Here is a 25,000-nt window from a genome sequence, read left to right on the forward strand (position 1 = left end):
CTGCAGTGCTGTTACAACACGGAGAACATGTGGAGGAAATACTGAGATCTGTGTGTAAACGGCGTTTAATCAGCGGTTAGTGTTTACAGTAGCCTGTATAATGGTTAGTAAATAGACACACACACGCATCACTTCAGTTTATTGTATGCAAATCATATGTAAATGACACAAGTGTTCAATGGCAGCGCCTTTAAATGATCTTAATGCTCTTTCTGCAGACATCTGTAGGTGATAACCGGCTGTGTTAACCATCAGTGTGTGCTCACAGGATGCACTCGGGTTTATTAAGTCTGCTCTACTCATTCAGGAGGATGATGATGATGATGATGATGATGATGTGTCTGTTTATGCCTCATCTTGGCACTGTGACCGTTCATATGGATGTGATTCTGTATCTTTGTAGGTGTTTCTCTTCATGTGTGTGTGTGTGTGTGTGTGTGTGTGTGTGTGTGTCCTGGCTCTTCTGTGTGTATTCCTCATGTATTGTGAGTCGGACAGATTCATATATTCATATATCATGTTCAGGGTGTGGTTAATCTGAATATGCTGTGGTTATGGACGGGTCTGTGCACTCAGTGAGGTTCATCTGTTAACATTAATGAGCTGAGCTAAAGTCGACTACAGACGTGTTGATTAATCACAGCAGAGGGTAATCCATCAGCTAATGCAGAATAACTCCATCAAATCAACAGGTCATAACCATCATCTTATTAAATGATGTTAATTCAGTTGAGCTTTCTCTCATGTTCAGCTGATGTTGAATGCAGTAACTCACCTGTACCTCTGACACTCTGCTGTGTTTACTGTGAACAGCAGAGCCACACTCTGAGTGTTATCCCTGCTACAGTCATCAGCTCTCAGTATAGTGGAGATGAAGCACAGAAGTGGATTCAGAGCACACACACATACTCAATGTTGGCCTGTAGATGATCTGAGCAGGTATAATTGTGATGTTCTGTGTGTATTGATGGTTATTAATGGTAAACCCATGTGGACTCTGCTTATTTCCTGATAAAACAAAGACTATAATAAGAATATAGCAATAGCTGGTGGTGCGGTGTCTGTCAGGTGACTGGTTCAGGTGTGCATGTTCTCCCTGTGTTGGTGTGGGTTTCCTCCACAGTCCAAACACATGCGCTATAGGGGAACTGATCAACTACACAGGCTGTAGTGTATGAGTGTGTATGGGTGTTTCCCAGTACTGGGTTGTGGCCAGAAGGGTATTTGCTGTGTAAAACAAATGCTGGAATAGTTGTCGGTTCATTCCGCAGTGGTGACCCCTGATTAGTAAGGGAGTAAGCTGCAGGAGATTGACTGAATGTGGACTGATGTGATGATGACGGGATTTCAGGAAAGGGCTGTGAATCCAGTCAGTGTTGTGTGCTCAGTGTTTGTGTGTTGCACGAATGTGTTGTTCATGTAAATCTGACCAATCAGATGAGGCTGGTCATCAGCTGGAGCTGCACACTGCTGGAGGAGTGGAGAGACCCCCTCATAATGGTGAGGCGCTGTGGGTGTACAGCGCTATATAAACACACACACATTACACTACTGTACATTAGAGCAGTGGTAGTGTATAGAAAGGAAGAGCAGTAAATAAGGATATCCTGATGGTCAATGATGAGGGGCATCCTTCATCATACTTCTGTCAGCGGTCACCATCAGGTCATCAACGCTGTGCTCACAGGTGCGTGAGGAATAGGACACACCTCTGCTTTACAGCTCAGGTGGTTACGCTTTTAAATTCCTCCTCTGCCAGTAGCAGACTGGATATTTATTTAGAGGAGGGTGCCATGCACGTCTGTTTTAAATGATTTATTTATACAAATGCCAAAGGTGAAAGGTCAGATGTCTGTGTGTGTGTGTGTCTGTGTGTGTGTGTGTGTATACTGCAAATGAAATCTGCCTACGGGGACAGATAGAGCTAACTAACTAACTAACTAACTAACAATCGAATGAACGAATGAAGAGCGCATTATGTGCAGTGTGTCTGCTGTTATCACTGTTTTATTCCTCTTCCTGGAGTCTTGATTAGCCTGAGCTTTTCTTTAATGGAGCAAATAGGGAATGCAATAAATGCATATGCAGTGCTCTGAGCACACACACACACACACACACACACACACACACACACACACACACACACACACACACACACACACACACACACACACACACACACACACACACACACACACACACACACACACACACACACACAGCCCTCTTTATCTGCTCCAGATGCAGCGTATGGACAACAGCAGACCAGCACAGGCTGAAGAGGCTGCAGGCCAACACACACTGCAGATAACACAGAGTGTGTGTCCCCATTCTACACACTCTGAGATCCAGAAGCGTTCTGTAGACAAGCAGCAACTATAGTGTTGTGTTCAGACATCATGAGTCAACATGAAGAGAGTTTCTGTCATATTATTATTAATATTATTAATATAGGATAATCATATCCTGCTCATCTGATCAGATCATACAACATAAGCTGATAATAAACATCATGGACACCTCACAACCCTGACTACCATTACTGAAACTGTTAGAGGGGTTATCAGACATTTAGGGTGGGGCTGTAAGTGTTTTGGGGGGGTGCTATCAGACATTTTGGGCGGAGCTATTTGTGTTTTGGGGCAGGACAAAATGGAGCTATCAGTGCTTTAGGGAGGAGCTATCAGTCTTTCAGGGTGGAGCTATCTGTCTTTTAGGGAGGAGCTATCAGTGCTTTAGGGAGGAGCTATCAGTCTTTCAGGGAGGAGCTTTCAGTTTTTCAGGGTGGAGCTATCTGTCTTTTAGGGAGGAGCTATCAGTGCTTTAGGGAGGAGCTATCAGTCTTTCAGGGAGGAGCTATCAGTTCTTTAGGGAGGAGCTATCAGTCTTTCAGGGAGGAGCTATCAGTTCTTTAGGGAGGAGCTATCAGTGCTTTAGGGAGGAGCTATCAGTGCTTTAGGGAGGAGCTATCAGTCTTTCAGGGAGGAGCTATCAGTCTTTCAGGGAGGAGCTATCAATCTTTCAGGGAGGAGCTATCTGTCTTTTAGGGAGGAGCTATCTCTCTTTTAGGGAGGAGCTATCTGTCTTTTAGGGAGGAGCTATCTGTCTTTCAGGGAGGAGCTATCAGTGCTTTAGGGAGGAGCTATCAGTCTTTCAGGGAGGAGCTATCAGTTCTTTAGGGAGGAGCTATCAGTGCTTTAGGGAGGAGCTATCAGTCTTTCAGGGAGGAGCTATCAGTTCTTTAGGGAGGAGCTATCAGTGCTTTAGGGAGGAGCTATCAGTGCTTTAGGGAGGAGCTATCAGTCTTTCAGGGAGGAGCTATCAGTCTTTCAGGGAGGAGCTATCAGTCTTTCAGGGAGGAGCTATCTGTCTTTTAGGGAGGAGCTATCTGTCTTTTAGGGAGGAGCTATCAGTCTTTCAGGGAGGAGCTATCAGTCTTTCAGGGAGGAGCTATCAGTGCTTTAGGGAGGAGCTACCAGTCTTTCAGGGAGGAGCTATCTGTCTTTTAGGGAGGAGCTATCAGTGCTTTAGGGAGGAGCTACCAGTCTTTCAGGGAGGAGCTATCTGTCTTTTAGGGAGGAGCTATCTGTCTTTTAGGGAGGAGCTATCAGTGCTTTAGGGAGGAGCTACCAGTCTTTCAGGGAGGAGCTATCAGTCTTTCAGGGAGGAGCTATCTGTCTTTTAGGGAGGAGCTATCAGTGCTTTAGGGAGGAGCTATCAGTCTTTCAGGGAGGAGCTATCAGTCTTTCAGGGAGGAGCTATCAGTGCTTTAGGGAGGAGCTATCAGTCCTTTAGGGAGGAGCTATCAGTGTGAGTCTGGGTTTTATCCATTGGGTAATCCTCCATGTTATTGTCCACGGTGGATGAGTTCCTGCACCGCGCTGCGTTATTCTCTCTCTTCAGGACTGTTTGAATTGGATCTACATCACTATAGAGGACAGAGGAATAACGTCCGCCTCATGCAGTCTGTAATCAGGGCGCCGGCAGTGTGTGTGTTGAGCTGTGCTCTGAACTCTCTCCAGGCGGAGTGTGTGCTGGGTGAGCTCAGTTTCTGGAGGCTTCTGATGGGGGACTCCTGAACTGGAGCTGAATTGACCTTCAGTCCCCCTAGTGCTGAATGTGTGAGTGTGTTGTGCTCATAAACAGCTCTGAGTGTGTGTAAGTGTGCGCGCGATTGTGTGTGTGTGTGTGTGAGTGTGTGAGTGAGTGAGTGAGTGAGTGCCTGTGTGGTTGCAGGTGTTTACTGCTCTGACATATTATACATCTGTGGTAAACCGCAGGACTACACACACACACACACACACACACACACACACTGGGACTCTCTGACAGCGCTCTACATTAATGAAGGGTGATATTGAAGCAGGTTTAGGCTATGCTGGGTCCAGCTCGAGTATTGGGGAGATGTCATTCACTCTCCAGTTGATCTGCTCTACATGTCTGTGTTGTGATGTGAACGTCTGCTTGTGTCTGTGAAGAGCTGAGGGTGATCTGCGGGTTCTGTAGGCGACTGCACATGCATACAGTACTCCAGTACAACATTTAGACTATGCTTGAACCCCGATGGTAATGTATTAAACTACTGTTCAAAGAGCACACATGAGAATATCAACAGTGCTGGATATTTATCTGGGCTGTGTGTCAGAAGACGTCTGTTAATATGAACTAATCTAATGTAAACTGCTGTATAAAACGTAAAATAACAGCCGTTAAATGACAGAAATATACAGTACATAACAGATATGAAATGACAGAAATTAATTCAACAGAAATGTGAGTTTAAGGATATTTCTGTAATTTAATATCCCTTGTTTAATGATATATTTCTGTAATTTAACGGCCGTTTTGTTACCAATAAATTACGGATGTTTTTTACAGTGTGAATGAAAATAATCTGTGTTAAAGCTATTGATAATAATAATAATAATAATAATAATAATAATAATAATAATAACAATAATAATAATAATAATAACAATAATAATAATAATAATAATAATAATAACAATAATAATAATAATAATAATAACAATAATAATAATAATAATAATAATAATAATAATAATAATAATAATAATAACAATAATAATAACAACAACAATAATTATAATAATAATAACAATAATAATAATAATAATAATAATAATAATAATAATAATAATAACAATAATAATAATAATAATAATAATAATAATAATAATAATAATAACAAAAATAATAACAATAATAATAATAATAATAATAATAATAATAATAATAACAATAATAATAATAATAATAACAATAATAATAATAACAATAATAATAATAATAATAATAACAATAATAATAATAATAACAATAATAATAATAATAATAATAATAACAATAATAATAATAATATTAATAATAATTACTGAGTAGCTCTCTCTCTCTAGGCTCTGTTCTAGCAGTGTGTGCGCAGAGTGTGAGGCTGACGCTGCAGCTCTGACGCCGTGTCTGAATACTCTACTGGAGGGGGAAAACAGTCTGTGCACCAGGCGCATTGTCTGAAAGCGCTGTGCTGATTCTGTTGATGAGTGTTGAGCAGAACCTGCATTAAACCAATCCGAGTCTCGTCTCTCATTCCCTGTAAGAGTCAGCTGTGTCTCCATGGTGGATTCCAGATTTACATGGCTGCTCTGTAAGTGTGATAAGGAGACTCTTACATTCAACTGTGGATCCATAAATACCGGGTTTTTTTGTGATTAATCAGAATTAATCTTTCGACACCACTAATAAATATATATATATATATATATATATATATATATATATATATATATATATACATATAAATGTCTGTTTTTCTCAAAACATTCTGCACTGTGTAGTCTTGTAGATTTATATGAGTTTTATCATTATTAGATCATTAATATCACTGTAGCAACACACCTCAGGAAATATCATGATCTATACCTGATATATTGACCATCCCAGGGTGTGTGTGTGTGTGTGTGTGTGTGTGTGATATTTTTATGCCAGAGTTAAACAAACGGCACATTGAGTGAAATAAAGTGTGTGTGTGTGTGTGTGTGTTTAGCGTGGCTGTAGAGTTAGTCTGTAGTACAGCAGGAACAATGGTCAACTTGTGCTGAAGAGTCTGGAGCGACTGACACACACACACACACACACACACACACACACACACACACAATTTATAAATACAATCTTTGTTCAGAGGTGTGTGTGTGTGTGTGTGTGTGTGTGTGAGTAGACATACTCTGTCTGGCCCTGGTGATGCAGTGTCTTATATTCTGTAATATACAGTAAATGTTCTGATGGATCCGCTGATCAATAAAATATAACATCAATTAAAACATTAACATTCATTACATTCATTATATTATATTATAAATAAATAAATAAATATATATATGAGCCATATCAGATGAGTAGCAGTGTATAGCGCTAGCGTTATTTGTATAGCGCTTGTACAGTGTAGATTTGCATGAGGCTGATATACAGCCATATGGCACTGCTGCTCGTGTGATATCGCGTTTATTCAACAGTTCAACAGCACAATCCTGTATATAAAAAGAAAATCAAACACGAGAGTCTCAAAATCCTTTTGTATGAGGAACTACTTTCTTCCGCAGAAGCCGCTGCTCATTCAGCAGCATCACTGTAGAGCTGGTGTCTGACTGATTCTCTAGCGTAATGTCTACAGTGAAGACAGAACTGCTGATTCTGCTCACACTTGAAGATGATGCGGCTGAACAGCAGGAAATGCCATCAGTCTACAGAGATATCTGCCAGTGTTTCCCTGCTGCAGTCGGGAGATCACAATCATTAACCCTGAAAAAGACAAGAGAAGCAGCACGAACTACTATGGTGTAAATACAGCACTACAACATACAAGAGAGAGAGATAAGAGTGCCACTCACCTGTTTAATGATGATTTGATCAGCTGTGGTTTGAAAATACGTCAATCTTTTCTCCTCTAAGAGCTTATCATGCGCTCTCTGTCGCCATCTTGTGGATGGACAACGTCAACTCTCTTTGCTCTGCTCAGTATGACAGGCTGATGGATGATGATGCGCTGTCTCTCACAAATGATAGACGTTTTAAAATAGGCACACACACACAAACACACACACATATATTATATGTTTTCCTCAAAGTTACTACATTGTCAGAATAAAAGCACAGCACAATTCACATCTACTAAGTCTTGTAAAGTCCAGTTGTTCCTCTGAATTGGTGTTTTCTGTAGAGGACTGCATGTGTGTAAGATATAAAGCAGAAATACAGCACAGATGAGCACAGCAGAACTGAAACACACATAGTAAACACTGCTTTATCTTTTACCCTGGAGTCTAACAGCGTTAATGTACACTAATTCAATAATCAGAGGTAAAACAGCACCGCATTATCTTCATTATTGAAATAAATATAATTAATCTTTGTTAGATCTACAAGCGTCATCATTTCTTATGTGGGAATGGTTTTAATGAGCTTTAAATCCGGCCGTCACAGGCCTTAAACACACAGGCAAACACCAAACTGACTGTGAAAACTGAAAAGTTTAGTCTTTATATTTTAACATTGATCGCTCTTTACATTTACAATCATTATTAATTATTACCCTTGGTGAAATCTACACATATAAGCTGATACACACAGGCTCTGGGCATCATCATATACGTGATTATCATGACTAATTGATCATGCATGTCTTTTATTGGGATTATGTAGTGGTTTTGCTGTCCCCTTGTGGCTGGTAAGAGAAGCACAAACACATTTCTGAGCTCAGATGAGAGGCAGACGTCCAGATTAATCAAATACTGATGAATAGACTAGTAAAAGCAGACTTTAAGAGCCACTTCACACAAAACTATTTACTCTCCCCCAATCCCAGAGTTTCTTTTCTGTCTGATGAGCACTAAAGAAGATAATTTGAAGAATGCTGAACCATTAACTTCCATTGTGAAAAACAAAACAAACAGAAGTGAATGGTTACCGGTTTCCAACATTCTTCAGAATATCTTCTGTAGTGTGCAACAGGGGAAAGACACTCATACAGGTTTATAAGAGGTAAAGAGTGAGTGATGATGGCCGAATGTTCATCCTGTTGTTCATTTTTAGGTGAACTGACCCTTTAATGTAGTAACTCTGCTGTGATGAATACCGTGACAGCGCTGTACAGATACAGCTGAGTTCATTTGTTTACAGGTAAAAACTCTGAGGATGAGAATGTGAACTGCAGTCATGTCTATTATGTTCACGCCTGTGCTTTTGACTGTAGTGTAGTGTTGGAGCTGTGTTTAGTCAGCTCAGTGTGTGTTTAGCAGACAGGCTCTGTTACAGTGGAGTTCAGTGCATTTCTGGACACGTGGCGCCCTCTGCTGGAGACTTGCTGACATCACTGCGTGTGTTTAAAGCGGCAGTTCACACAAACATCAACATTTACTCACTGTTTACCCTCCATCAAGGGGTTTTACACCCTGTAGGAGTGTCTTTCTTCTGTTGAACACTAAAGAAGATATCCTGAAGAATGCTGGAAACCGGTAACCATTGACTTCCATATTAAAAAAACTAAACAAAGAAAAGGCAATGGTTACAGGTTTTTTTACAAAATATCTTCTCTAGGTTAAATATCTAAACTCTTCCCTCCTGCAGCTCATCCTTTAGACTAGAGTAGAGTAAAGTGTTGTGTTCAGACATCATGAGAGAGTTTCTCCTGACACAAGCTCAATAGTCTTGCTTTTGTCTGAAATGTCATTATTTAGCTCTCTCCATTGGCAGATTATTTTAATGATTTAGTTTTAGGTTGGGGAAGATGTTAATAATATACAATTATATTTAATAAACACAATAAGCACTTATACAGGACAGCAGTCAGTCTGAAGCTGTGCTGGTGTTACACCTCCACCTGCTGGAGGAGCCGCAGCATCACATCTGAAAACAACATCTCAGTATTAAAGGGTCAGTTCACTCACAAATCTCAATCCTGCCATCATGTGCTCACTCTACTTCTGTTACACATGTAGGAGTTTCTGTCTTCTGTTGAACACTGAAGAAGGTATTTTAAAGATTGCTGGAAACCGGTAACCATTCACTTCCATAGTAGGACAAACAAACACTGTAGAAGTCAATGGTGAGTGAGTGGGACTAACTTTACCCACGTGTTTGGGTTAGTCCATATTTGACCCATTTTGTGTTCAAATAACTTATTGTTATACTATAAATACAGTTGAAGTCAGAACTATTAGCCCCAACGTTTATTCCCCCCCTAATATCTGTTTACAGAGAGCAGATTTCTCACAGATCATAACAGTGTTCATAACTCATCTCTAATAGCTGATGTGTTTTCTCTTCTCCATGATGACAGCACATAATATTAGACTAGATCCTCTTCAAGACACTAGTGTTCAGCTTACAGTGACATGTAAAGGCTTCACTAGGGTAATTAGGGTAAAGTTAGGGTAATTAGGCAAGTCATTGTATAACAGTGGTTTGTTCTGGAGACAATCCAACACTAATATTGCTGAAGGGGTGAATAATATTGAGCTTAACATGACTTTAACACTATTAAACACTGCTGTTATTCTAGCACAAATAAAACACATCAGACTTTCTCCAGAAGAACATTTGGAAATCATCATGCAAATCACACGAAGAATCATTTGGGAAATATTTAAATCTAATAATTCTGTCTTCTGCTGTATAAAATGACTGATTTTGCTGTGATTTTTCTCTCAATGTGTGTCAATATGAACAGCATGTCCTCTGCTGTGAACATTACACATTGGATTATTGTTGATTATTTGTATTTAGTTGATCTCTGTATTTACTGCTGTGCATTATTCAGCATTAGATGTACAGTATTCAGCGTACAGAATCAGCAGAAAACACCATTATTCACCTCCTCCTCCTCTCTGGATCAGTGCAGCTGTAAACTCACAAGCAATATTCAGGACAAACACTCACACATAGATGATAAAAATACAGCAACGACACAATAATTACAAGAACATAAATACATAAATAATATAATAAGTATTAATAATATAATAATACAAAGATAAATAACGCATCGTCACCTTGCAATTATACGCTTCTCTCTGTGTTCTGGAGGATTTTGAGATATTGTGGTTCAAAGTTTTTGCATTCCACAGCAAACAGTGTGTGTGTAACGTTTGTGTTTTAAATAAGAAGTCTTAAAATGTAAACAACTTATAAACAAAACATCCTATAATGTAAGTTCATGTAATAAGAATATGTCAATAACTCAATTTTGACAAAAATGTCAGATACAACCTTATAATTCTAATGTAACGACATGTTCGGCCCTAAGTATGTCAAATAAATAGATAAATAAATAAATAAATAGATAGATAGATAGATAGATAGATAGATAGATAGATAGATAGATAGATAAATAAATAGATAAATAAATAAATAGATAAATAAATAAATAAATAAATAAATAAATACATAAATAAAAATAAATAGATAGATAGATAGATAAATAGATAGATAAATAAATAAACAAATAATAGATAAATATATAATTAAATAATTATTACTACAGTGAAGACTTTGTCGCCGGTTCTCTTCACCATTTTTATGGACAGAGTTTCTAAGCGCAGCCTTGTGCTGGAGGGGGTCCGGTTCGGGGAGCACAGGATCTCATCTCAGTCATCTGCAGATGATGTTGTTCTGGCTTCCTCCAACATGGGCCTTCAGCATGCACTGGGGCGGTTTGGTGCCGAGTGTGATGCTGCTGGGATGAGAATCAGCAAGTCTGAGGACATGGTGCTCCCCCGGTGAAGAGTGGTTTGCATCTCCAGGTTGGAGGAAAGTCCCTACCCCAGGTGGAGGAGCTCAGGTGTCTTGGGGTTTTGTTCACGAGTGAGGGAGCAAAACTTAACACAAGCTCAATAATGCTTTAACACTAGATTATTCTCTTCCTCCACTGTCAGGTGACTGAGCTTGTGTCAGGAGAAACTCTCTCATGATGTCTGAACACAACACTATACTCTACTCTAGTCTAGTGTAGAGGATGATCTGCTGGAGGAGGAGTGTGTGGAGATCTGGAGCAGAGTCGAGACACTGACATGTGAATAAGTTGTCCTTTGGCACCATCTCAGTGTGTTCTTAAGCACAACGCTGGGTTTATCTCATATATGACCGGCTTCTGAACATGTAGAGGCTTTTATTTCCTTGTGTCCGCCTCTACGCATGTTGTTTGTGCTCATGTGTCGGCTCGGCTTGTGTCATCAGCATGAGCAGGGGCGTACTGCAGGTCCACCTGTGAGCAGCAGATGGCGCTGTTCCTCCACTGACTGACACACACACACACACACACACACACACACACACACACACACACACACACACACTGAGCTTTATTACTGTTGACTTCTGCGCTGTTTAAAGATCAAAGCTGGTGTATGTGTGGAGATAAAGCTCAATAAAGTCTTATCATCCCTCAGGAATCTGCTGCAGTCGCGTCTGTGTTCATGTGTGTGTGTGTGTGTGTGTGTGTGTGTGTGTGCAGTTAATCATCTGGACCAGCGTTTGCTTTACTGCGACAGCGGCTGGACCGGCCGGTTTGCTCTAATCCAGGATATAAACGCTCCTATAACCAGAAGACACGGAAACTTGGCAGAACACACACTCTCAGTTGGGCTCCGGCCAGATCTGATGCAGGAGGAACACACGGGTGTGCTGACGCTGGCTGAGCGTCCATACACACATCAGGAGTCGCTCGATACAGCAGCGTTCACATCCAATGACAGAGTGAAGATCCATCAGCTCCTGCTGAACATGCACACACACATCACTGACAGATCAGCTTCAGCACGAGTGTGTGTGTGTGTGTGTGTGTGTGTGTGAGTGTGTGTGTCAGTCAATGTCACTCCTGTCGCTGTTCATCCACATTTATAATGCTCTTAGTCTATGCTGACATTATGTGCAGCAGCTCAAACACTGTAATGGCGAATGGACAGACGGCTGCTTCTCACTCAGGCCTGCTGGACATGCTAATGAGATGGGCGCTAGTGGGCGGGGCTTGATGACACGTACAGCAGGGGAATGTCAATCACAGTGTTTCTGCATCAAGTCTGATTAGAACAAACCCAGTTCAGTGCTGTTGAGCATCAGAGGCTGCTGGAGATCCTCACACACTGCTGCTGTGTTTAAAGCTCCTGCAGGAGTGAGTGTGTGTGTGTGTGAGCGCTCCAGAGTGTGTTCATGGGTTAATGGTTGAGGTAGATCCGCCGCTGTTTTCAGGCCACTAAAGAAGCTTGCAGCGCCGCATACTTGAACCCTGCCCAAATGTGCTTTCAACAGATCAGATTTGGTGTGATTCTAAATGCTCGGCTATGCAGGTTTCAGCCTTCGGGGATTACGAGAAACCCGACATGATCTGCATGTGTTCTGCACAGCACTGCTGCGGAAACCAGGTCAGAGAGCCTGAGACGTAGTGTGGTGTTTTCCTCCATCAGGACACTCTCAGAGGAAGTGTTTACCATAGTGTAAGAGTAGAGGAGTGATTGTAGATGTACACTCACCGGCCACTTTATTAGGTACACCTTAATAGAGTCCTGTTGGACCACCTGTTGCCTTCACAGCTGCCTTAATCCTTCAGAGATTCAACAAGCTGCTGGAAATATTCCTCAGAGATTTTGCTCCATATTGTCATGATAGCATCACACAGTTGCTGCAGATTTGTCGGCTGCACATCCATGATGCCAATCTCCCGTTCCACCACATCACAAAGCTGCTCTATTGGATTGAGCTCTGGTGACTGTGGAGGCCATTTGAGTACAGTGAACTCATCGTCATGTTCATCAGTCTGAGATGATTGAGCTTTATGACATGCTGCGTTATCCTGCTGGAAGTAGCCATCAGAAGATGGAGACACTGTGCTCATAAAGGGATGGACATGGTCAGCAGCAATACTCAGGTAGGCTGTGGCGTTGATGCTCAATTGGTACTAATGGACCCAAAGAAAATCTCCCCCACACCATTACACCACCACCACCAGCCTGAACCGCTGATACAAGGCAGGATGATCCATGCTTGAGTTACTGTCGCCTTTCTATCAGCTGGAACCAGTCTGGCCATTCTCCTCTGACCTCTGGCCTCATCAACAAGGCATTTGCGCCCACAGAACTGCCGCTCACTGGATATTTCCTCTTTGTCGGAGCATTCTCTGTAAAGCCTAGAGATGGTTGTGCGTGAAAATCCCAGTAGATCAGCAGTTTCTGAAATACTCAGAGCAGCCCGTCTGGCAGCAACAACCATGCCATGTTCAAATCCCCTTTCTTCCCCATTCTGATGCTCGCTCTGACCTGCAGCAGATCCTCTTGACCATGTCTACATGCCGAACTGTGATTGGCTGATTAGACATGTTGGACAGGTGTACCTAATAAAGTGGCCGCTGAGTGTATAATGCACATTAACAACATTTTCTTGGTCCCACAGCTGCACATGCTTCACACACATGACATATAAATGTACACACGTGTGATGTATATGGATTATGATGGCATGACTTTGAAAGTGTGTTTGGATACAGGGATTGAGTCATTTTGAAGTGTTGATAAACATCATCAGCCCAAGAGCACTCAACAAATATGTGAAAAAGCTGCAAAGACTTGATTAAAACACTATTATAAAACAGCAGCGCTCTACTCTTCCTATTTAACTCCATTTTAAAGCATGTAAAGAGTTTAATGTCTTACTTATAAGCACTGGAAAGTATACGGGCTACTGTTGAGTCGAGTGATTTAATGGCTGATTGAGTTAAACGCTGCTTTTCAGATCATTTAAATACAGCTGTGATTACTCATTAATGAGTCATGCAGGTGGAGGTGTGTGTGTGTGTGTGTTACTGTAGGTCAAAGGTCAGATTATCCTCCACACCTGAGCTCAAGACGTTTAACAGCAGAAGGTGTGTTGGGAAAATTGCTGCTGCGCTGGTCTGAAAACAGCAACAAATCGCGTCAAACCTTGCGCCAGGTGTCTGATGGGGCCCGCTGGTGTTAAAGACACTTCTCTTGTCCACTTTCTGTGGAGTCAGATCAGTCTCAACAATAATACAATGACACAGTCGAGTTCACACATGCACAGCACAACTCACGACATCCAGTTCACTAATACTAAACACAACTCACAGTGACACAAACCCAGGGCATCTGGGGGAATACTGACCATTTCTACTGGTCAATTCAACAATTGTCTGCTGTATTCACAAATAGTTTAGCAATTCTTTCATGTTTATTGCAGAACTGTGCCATAAATAAATGCTGACATGAGGAAACACACCTCACCGCCTGATATAGTGCTGTCCTGTACTGTGTGAATGAGAGTGTTTCCCAGTACTGGGTTGCAGCTGGAAGAGCTTCCGCTGTGTAAAACATATGCCGGATAAGTTGCCGATTCATTCCACTGTGGTGACCCCTGGATAGATAGATAGATAGATAGATAGATAGATAGATAGATAGATAGATAGATAGATAGATAGATAGATAGATAGACGGATAGATAGATAGATAGATAGATAGATAGATAGATAGATAGATAGATAGATAGATAGATAGATAGATAGATAGATAGACGGATAGATAGATAGATAGATAGATAGATAGATAGATAGATAGATAGATAGATAGATAGATAGATAGATAGATAGATAGACGGATAGATAGATAGATAGATAGATAGATAGATAGATAGATAGATAGATAGACGGATAGACAGATAGATAGATAGATAGATAGATAGATAGATAGATAGATAGATAGATAGATAGATAGATAGATAGATAGATAGATAGATAGATAGATAGACGGATAGACGGATAGATAGATAGATAGATAGATAGATAGATAGATAGATAGATAGATAGATAGATAGACGGATAGATAGATAGATAGATAGATAGATAGATAGATAGATAGATAGATAGATAGATAGACGGATAGACAGATAGATAGATAGATAGATAGATAGATAGATAGATAGATAGATAGATAGATAGATAGATAGATAGATAGATAGACGGATAGACAGATAGATAGATAGATAGATAGATAGATAGACGGATAGACAGATAGACAGATAGATAGATAGATAGATAGATAGATAGATAGACAGATAGATAGATAGATAGATAGATAGATAGATAGATAGATAGATAGATAGATAGATAGACAGATAGACGGATAGACAGATAGATAGATAGATAGATAGATAGATAGATAGATAGATAGATAGATAGATAGATAGATAGATGGATAGACGGATAGACAGATAGATAGATAGATAGATAGATAGATAGATAGATAGATAGATAGATAGACGGATAGATAGATAGATAGATAGATAGATAGATAGATAGATAGATAGATAGATAGATAGATAGATATACAGATAGATAGATAGAGGTGAATGCATCACTGATGTTATTCAGCAGTTGTTATCTGGCAGAAACACACACTGGAATGTCACGACTGACCCGTCAGTATGCAGTACTGCAGACAGTGTGATGTGTGTGTGCTGTGTGTGTAGTGTGTGTGCGGTGTGTGTGTAGTGTGTGTGTAGTTTATTGTGCAGAAGTATTCTCGGGTTATCTGTAGTCTTTGTGTTGAATCTGCCGGCTGAATGTGCTGTGATACACCGCCAGTAAACTCGTCTGACTGTCGTAAACTCGCACGGTTGGCCTGAAGATTAAAGCCGAGCCGCTGCATGATCATAAACCCTCCACTCAGATCACACACGGCTACATCACAGACTGTAAATCAGCGGCGAATTCACTCCATTTCCCAGAAAAACCCTTAGCTTGAGTTCTCCTGCAGTCATCGAGACCTGTTATAGAGGAGTGTGTAGAATCAGTCCTCAATATAACCCTTACAGACTCTACTCCAGACACTACACTAGAGGAGAGGAGAGTGTTCAGACATCATGAGGAGACATGGAGAGACTTTCAACTCTATTGAGCTTGTGTCAGGAGAAACTCTCTCATGATGTCTGAACACAACACTATACTCTACTCTAGTCTAGAGGATGATCTGCTGGAGTGAGGAGTGTGTGTGGAGATCTGGAGCAGATCAGGACACACACTCTGAGTAAGAGCGCATGTTGATCAGTGTATAGCAGCAGATGAACACTGCAGCAGCAGTCGGTGTTGTGAAAGTCAAACACACACACAGTGAAATGCAGTAATACCAGTCTATCTGCAGTGTCCCAACAGCAGAGTATCGACCCGAGACACGTGCACTGTACACACATTTCAGATTACTGCATTAAAGACTGTGCATACATACTGAAAATGCAGGGAAATACATGTGTGTGCGTAACACTTCACATCTGATCTGAACGCATGCTCCTGAGCAGTGATCAGCTGAAGAGAGGGAATCTTGATCAGGATGTGCGCTTCAGTTTCTGCTGATCACCCTCTCCCGTTTTCAGGGTCGGTTCCCCTCACACTGCAGATGTGCTCACTGTTCACCCTCCCTTAAGTGGATTTCTTCTTCTGTTGAACACTGAATAAGATATTGTGAAGAATGTTGGAAACCGGTAACCATTAGCTGTGTTTCCACTGTCGCGCCGAAATCGAGGGAGCCAGGGTCAGTTGTGTTTCCACTCTCACTTCCAAGGCCTGATTGAGCCAAAGCGGGGCTTCCTCTGGGCCAGCGGCTGGTCTTTTTTGGCCCACCTAATACCTTGGGCCAAGAGGGCCGGCTGGGGCTTCAGGGCGGAGTGAAAGGACAGGTGGAGTTTGCCCGAGTCACTATTACACCAGTGTTCTGATTGCTCAGGAGTACATGCGGCTCTCAGCTCAGCTTAAGATACTCCATTAGCAGCTCATAGGGCAGGGCTCTTCTGCTCATGCTCGCCCTCACGTTTCGCTTAAATGTACGGCTGTTGCAGAACACACTAGAGTAGTGTTGATTTATAAGTGACTTTTCTGTGCTGTGTCCTCCTCAGTGTTTCAGTAACGCATGATAATCTTCACACCACGTTAAAGACAGCAGACAGTACAGGGTGTCGAGAGTTTTTGTCAGGTTTAAAAGGTGTGTTTGTGCATGAAACGTGCGCGTTTAGATGCCTGTGTGAGAGTGTTCAATCGGGCAAAAGAGCGCTGGCTTGAGGACCAGGAGTGTCCACACTTGCTCCTGGAGGGCCGGTGTCCTGAAGAGTTTAGCTCCAACCCTGATCCAACACACCTGAACAAGCTAATCAAGCTCTTACTAGGTATACTAGAAAGTTCCAGGCAGGTGTGTTGAAGCAAGCTGGAGCTAAAGTCAGCAGGACACCGGCCCTCCAGGACCCAGATTGGACACCCCTGGCCTAAACTATAGTGAAATCAGTTATAGCAGGGGTCACCACACTTGTTCCTGGAGGGCCGGTGTCCTGCAGATTTGAGCTCCAACCCTAATCAGACACACCTGAACAAGCTGATCAAGCTCTTACCAGGTCTACTAGAAACAGGTGTGTGGAGGCAAGTTTTAGCTGAACCCTGCAGGGACACCGGACCTCCAGGACCCAGATTAGTGACCCCTGCTTTATAGAATTGCAAATGTCTGATATAATAAATCATATTAAATGAATAAAGCAAGAAACAAAAGCTAGAACAGTGCAGGTATATCCAACACAGATAATTAAACTGTTTCCAGACATTTTAAACATTTCCTTTGACAAAGGCCTCTCTGAACACGAGAGTTCAGATATTTTCTAAAAGCAGTAAACAGCGGAGGAGGTGTAAGTGTTTGGAGATGATGATGTTAATCAGATCCTGCCAGCAGAGCATTATTGGGTGAGTGAAAGCAGAATCGGCCTTGCTTTCTGTCATCAGTCCTGCAGCGCCGCTTTACTAGTGCATCGGGGAAAACTGCCAATACCAAACGTGTTCTGTGTCCTCAGACCAGTGCTTCTGTGTTTATATGACGTGGACAAATTTAAAAATGAAATGATAAATGTAGAGCTGTAATAGTGTCCTGCTGAAAAATTCAGCTTAAACCAGACTAGGCTGGTTGGCTGGTTTTAGCTAGTTGACCAGGCTGGTTTAGAGGGGTTTTGGCCATTTCCAGCCTGGTTTTAGCTGGTCAGGCTGGGAGATGACCAGCTAAAACCAGCTTGACCAACCAAGCCAGGCTGGGAGCCCAGCCAAAACCAGCTATGTCCAGCTTAAACCAGGCTGGTCAAGCTGGTTTTAGCTTGATTTAGCTGGTCATTTTCCAGCCTGACCAGCTAAGACCAGGCTAGAAATGGCTGGAAACCAGCCTGGAAATGGCCAAAACCCCTCTAATCCAGCCTGGTCAACTAGCTAAAACCAGCCAACCAGCCTAGTCTGGTTTAAGCTGTATTTTTCAGCATGTTGAACAGCTGCTGAGTGCAGTGATATATAGGCTATATATTATGATTTTCTCTTATGTGCTGAAACACTGAACACTTTAATTAAGATCACTGAATAACTGCAGCATCTCTACATTATTCTCTTAGTAAAGGGGAATCAGCTGTTCAGTGTCATATAGCCTGGGGAAGTGTTAATCTGTTTCAGGTCTCTCTGGAGCATTTGGGCTGAATGTCTGACGGCGTACAGTCTAAAAATATTTAGACAAAACCAAAAAAATTAACACAACAGTTTGCATTAATAAATTCAAGTTACTAACATCTATCTAACATAATTAGGTTCAGACAACAAACTTTATCATGTCAGCCAAATCTTTTCCTCTTCAGTCAGAGGCAGTTTTACATGGCCAAAACCCACATTTTTAATCCAGTACTCAAAAAATAAGTTGCTTCAATTAGTTTTTTTATTTATTAAAATTGAAAACATTCCAGAGTTATGCACTTAATTACATGCACATTTTCCAGTTCAGAACCTCGAATAAATTAAGCAGCTGAAATTGTTTAATTTTTTGTTTGTTTTTAAGTTTTCTGTTCATGCTTGTACATTTTTATTTGTATTAAACCACAGGTTTTCCAACACAATCTCACGGCAATTCGTAACTTTTTGATTTAGTGGCTAATTCGCATGAATTGGTACGAGTTGCTCATCCCCCAATGGCAGTTGGGTTTAGGGGTGGGGTTTGTTGTCACGCCTTCTTTTTAAAATCGTACAATTTTGTATGACTGAACTCGTATGAATTAGCCACTAAACTGGCAAAACGTAAAATACTTGTGTTCCCTCGTGAGATTAAGCTGGGTTTCTTTGTGTTGCTGCAAGTTAATTGTTGTTTTACAGTAACTGACGGACGTATTTACCTGTAAATTAGCCGCATTTTTACATTGATGTAATTCTTAATATTTTCCTGTTTTGAAAACTTAATAACTTATTCTGCCAACTTAAAAGTTTTAATCTAATCAGCACTCTAGAATTTGTAAGTTACAGTAATGTATTAAACTATGTAGCAGAACAGACCTCTTGAGTTATTGTTTTAGAGTGTACTAAAGCGAGGATGTAATTAAACACATTTCATAGCGAGTTATTAATGGAGAATATCTGTGGTTTTGTAATATGGGTTGTGTGCTGGGTCCCTCGGCTAGTGGCGAGAGCACTCGATGCATGATGCTAACAGTGGGTCGGCGAGTAAACGAGTATACTGAATGAGAACACACAGGCCTGTGTGTATAGACATATACTGCAATGCTGGACAGTAACGCCTCATCTGGTTGTGTGGGTTGTCTTCAGTTTAATGGTTTCGTGATGGTGGGCTTTATCTGCCTGATTCCCGCTGGAGTGGGCGGGGTGTGTGACGTTTGATTGGGGGACGTTCTGGGGGCGCGGTTTAAAAAACATGCCTGATCAACTTCTGTCTGTACTTAAGGACACTGTGAAAACGGTCAAGTTCATAAAGCTCGTCCATTAAACTCACAGCTTTTAGTATTGCTCTTTGAATCTCGAACACAGAACATCTGTGTATTCAGTTATTGCAGGTATAAATGTGGAGTTTCATTGTAGAGCGGGTGCTTGACGAGTGTCAAATATTAGAAAGGGGTGCACACAGCAGAAAGTTTGAGAACTGCTCATCTATATATAATGGAGGATGATCTACACAGCAGCCACAGCTGAACAGCACAGGGCCTAAAACTGAACCCTGAGGCGCTCCACACTGCACTATAGCTCAGACTCAGAGTTCTGCTGCCGTCTGTAGTGTTCTGCAGGTGTGGTGGGTCTGTGCTGATGGCATAATAAACTCAGAGTAATGTCATATTAGAGTGCCCCCCCCCGTCCAGCTCTTTGTGCTGCATAAATCCTGCAGAACAGTGGTGTGATTGTGCGAGCGCCGGAAAGAGCTGTTCTCCTTTCTCCTGCCGTTCTGAATATGATCTGAGCGCGGACAAAACACTGTGCTGAGTTACGCCGTCTGTCAGAAGCGGATCGGTTTCATCTGAGAGCAGGAGTTCCCCTGGAGCCGGAGTCTCCACTCACTGTTCACTATACACATCTGACTATTGATGATGATGATGATGATGATGATGATGATGACGAGTGGTGTTCACGACCAGCAGCTCTCTCTACAGTAAATCTGAGACTGAGGAGGGAACATCACTGAGTTTGAGGCTCAGATTGGAGATGATTTATTCACTGCAAATTGACATGCAGGCATCACGGTGGCGCAGTGGTTAGCACTGTGGCCTCATAGTAAGAAGGTCTCTGGTTCAAGTCTCGGCTGAGTCACTAGGCATTTCTGTGTGGAGTTTGCATGTTCTCCCCGTGTTGGCGTGGGTTTCCTCCGGGTGCTCATGATTAACGGCCATCAGCTGATGTGCTCACCTCTACCGTGAGTGTCCCCTTCACTACACTGGGGCATTAGGACTCACACAGACCGCAGGTTGAGCGCCCCCTGCTGACTCCACTAACACCTCTGCTAACAGCAGCCCAGTGTTCCCATGTGTCTCCCGTCCAGACACTGACCACACTCAGCCCTGCTCAGCTTCAGTGAGGGGGGAAACAGCTGTGGCGATGTGTATTAAACATTATGGGGAACTATATTAGTAAGATTATAACTTTAGACATGACGATGATCTATTTCAGGGGTCACCAAACTTGTTCCTGGTGGGCTGGTGTCCTGCAGATTTGAGCTCCAACCCTAATCAGACACACCTGAACAGCTGATCAAGCTCTTACCAGGTATACTTGAAACACCCAGTGTTGAGGCAAGTTGGAGCTAAACTCTGCAGAGACACCGGCCCTCCAGGAACAAGATAGGTGACCCCTGCTCTATTTCAATGGCTCAAGATGCTGTTTAATGGTAAGATGACTGGCAGCAGTTGTGTCTTATCTCATTAGATGGCCTGTTTTTAACGCTCAGTCCAGCAGGTGGCGCTGATCAACAGCAGGATAAACTCAGAGACTTTAAAAGCAAGTAAATAGATGAATACTGTGGTGTCGGAGCTGTCTGAATGTGTTTATACGCATCAAGCTGCCGACCGGCTGTTCAGCGCACGCTGCTTACGCACTATAGTGTGCACCGACACCGGTATCACAGTTCAGTTACGATTATCATGCCTATCATGTTCAGCTCAATAGGTCATCTCGGTGCATCACGGTGCATTGACCATGCTTTCCAGACATGATAAGAGTTTTCTTCACAATACAAGACATCTTTATTGAAATCTATAAACATATTAGCATTTATAAACTGTAATCTAGTTTTGTCCTTTAAGCAGTCAGCTATATGAACAGCATGAAGACAGCATGAGCATTACAGCAGTGTTATAATATTATCCCGCTCGCTTTCTCAGCGAGTTCTCCTGATTGGTCATTGTCTTCACTGAAAGAAAGGGCTGTGATTGGCTGTAGAAATGAAAGCGCTGCTCATCGATGAGTCCGCTTGCTTTCTGAGCACTGTTCCAGTTCTGAAATGCCTATGATTGGTCATTATCTTCACCTGCTCAACAGAAAGGGCTGTGATTGGCTCTAAAATGCTCAGCGCTGTTCACCGATGAGTGCAGGGCGTAATTTGTGCTGGAACACTCCAGATCCAGATTTTAGCGATCCCCCTCCTGAACCGCCCTCCTCCCCCATCCACTCTTTACTTTCACTTTCCTCCGAGACTCCCAAACCCTCTTCACTTTCGTCCTTCATGTGTGACACGCCTCCACCATCCAACACCCTACTATCGTGTGCAACACCTCTCCATCCTCACATGCCGGATCCGTTAACCCAATCTGTTCCGGGACCTCGCAGTTCACAAATGAAGCACCGGATGAGTGACGTGTGGAAAACAGCCGCGGTTATAGTCTATATGCGCGATTATCACAGCTAATCAATAATACCTCGGCGGTGGAGAAAACTCGCACTACAGACACGCCTGAAACAGCGGCTCGTGTGCTGTACCTTTCTCAGTGTCGGTGAAAGACAAACTCACAACTGACCTGACCAAACTCTGAGAGTCAGAATGAGGAGGAACCAGCTGAACCGCACACGCTGACTGATGAGTGGAGGACGAGACGCATTCCTCATCTCCGCCAGATCAGTGTCAGCGGAGGACCGGCGAGTCCACACAGACCTGCTCCGTCTCTCTGTCTCCTCATGATGTCTGAACACAACACTATACTATACTCGAGTCTAGATGGAGATATCTGGACTAAGACACACACACTCAGAGTAAGAGCAGACTAATCCTGCAGTGTAGCCGGCTGATTATTTCCCGCAGTGTGTGTGTATCAGAGAGCAGATTCCTCCAGCACATCTCTGATCATAACCGTGTCAATACCTCATCTCATCGGCGTGGATCAGTCATCCATCAAGCGAGTCCTCGTGTGTTAGTCAGTAATGCATCTCTCCTGTGTTTCTGCCTCTCGGTCGGACTCTTCCTGCAGCGCGTCACCCGAGCTGTCTTCACTCAGGTCCTCTTCACACACACTAACACTGCTGCTCTGTTTGAGCGCTGGATATAATGGCGACTCCAGAGATGCACACACACCGCTGTAGGGACGGATCGGCTTTCTGCTAATGTCGGAAACGCAGGATCTCCACGCAAACGCAAACCATGTGTTAGCGGCGCTAGCCCTGCTGGAGCGCTAATGTGAAGCCAGATCACGCTCAGAATAACACACACACACACACACACACACACACTGAAAAAAACACTGTTCACATTCACTAAACACTGTTCAGCAATTCAGAAGACCATTCATCAATACACAAACACTATTGATTAGTCTGCTGTGTGTGTGTGTGTGTGTGTGTGTGTGTGTGTGTGTGTGTGTGTGTGTGTGTGAGAGACTCTTCTCCATCATGAACACATCATCAGTGTGCAGATATTCAGAAACATGCTCAGGGAACTCTCTGAAACTCAATGCTGAAGTCAGATATTCTGCTGTGGACGTGTGTGTGTGTGTGTGTGTTACGTGCCGGAGCGGCTGTCTGTGTTTAGGTCATTTAACCCACCCAATGCCACTTTAGCCAATTATATTCCAGCACCATGGGTTGCCAGATTGTGGCAAACAGTGTATTTCATTCATTCATTCATTCATTCATTCATTCATTCATTCAGGAAGGCTCTTAAAGCATGTGTCTGTGACTGAAATGCGCCCTCTGGTGGACAGCAGCAGACTCTGAAATGAGATGCAGATTCAGAGTTCCACATGAGGTGATTAATTAGCCAATATTATAAACATTAGGAGTGTAAACATTAGGTGAGCAGGTTTTATTGTAGCCCCATGTCCTGACAACACACTACATGAGGAGATACACAGTGATGAGCAGTTTGCAGCAGACGAAACAGGACAGAAATGTGTGTGTGTAATCTGTGTAGTCTTCCCAGAAGCATGGATCACCTTCTCAAGGTCATTAATGAGAGGAATGAGTTCACTTAAAACCACTGATGTTTCTGGGAAAGATTGAAATCACCCTTATATGCATTTAACGGCGCTCAAAATGGAAAGTTGCAGGCAGCAATTACATGATTTAACCAGTAGGTGGCGACACCAGCCATCATAAATACACCACTGAATAATGCAGTGCTCATCCAGCAGTGAAGCATGAAGATAATGAGTGAATGACTGAACTATTTCTTGAAGATGAGACAAAAATAAACATGTTGAACAGATTATAATGTTAGATTTCTACATTTAGCATTCTCAGCTACAGATTTGTGATCCGTTACACCACTAGCGAATATGTGTTATGATTAGTTGTAACTTCAGGAGTTGTGTTGTGTATTTCCAGTTGTATAGAGTCGATGTGAGCTGTACACTCTATATAGAGTAAGTGTGGGATTGTGAGTGTGTTCTGCTGCGTACAGTACTCCAGTGCTGTGTGTGTGTGTGTGTGTGTGTGTGGATCTGTTTCCCTCTCTGCGGGACTCCTGCTGTAATGAGCTGATCTCCTCCACGTATCCGCTGCTGCTCTGGGTGAGTACAGTAGCTCAGTGCCGGGGTCAAAGAGCACTTCCTCTGCACAGCCACGCACACACAATACCTGATGACTATCTCAGGGGACTTGCAAGAAAAACATGCCTTCATGCTCAGAGTGTGTGTCTCGACTCTACTCCAGATATCCACACACACTCTTCACTCCAGCAGCAGTCTCCTCATGTCTCCTCATGATGTCTGAACACAACACTATACTCTACTCTAGTCTAGAGGATGAGCTGCTGGAGTTTCAGATGTCTATAATGGGGAGAAGAGTGTGTTTTCCAGTGTACAGCAGGGGAATTCAGTCAGTATTTCTCTCAGAACTCATATTTCTAAAGGTGATGTTGACTCAATGTTCACCAGACGCTGGTGACAACCAGAGAAATCCACATATGCAGAGAAAACAAAACATACGAGTGTACAAATGAAGTTATGCTTAATAAACTGAAATGACACAGGAGAAGTGATGAACACATGAAGAAAGGGAGGTGTAGTTAAGCAGTGAAAGCCCAGACAGCAGCTGAAATCTCTCAGTGGTTCTTCAGCTCTCCTCTGCCCTTCCTCAGTGTACATGAAGATCAGCGGCTTCAGTCCAACATCTACACCAGCAGGAGGATGAAGATCAAGACATTTCAGCAGGACAATGATCCAAACG

At 42.4% G+C, this 25,000-nt stretch overlaps 1 long non-coding RNA gene across 1 annotated transcript in view; it reads left to right on the plus strand.

Annotated features, from left to right (window-relative positions):
- The window catches only part of LOC110366352 (uncharacterized), a 52,070-nt gene that overhangs the window by 668 nt on the left and 26,402 nt on the right, over positions 1-25,000 (plus strand).

The sequence above is a fragment of the Danio rerio genome, chromosome 3, assembly GCF_049306965.1.
Source record: "Danio rerio strain Tuebingen ecotype United States chromosome 3, GRCz12tu, whole genome shotgun sequence".
Lineage (NCBI taxonomy): Eukaryota > Metazoa > Chordata > Actinopteri > Cypriniformes > Danionidae > Danio > Danio rerio.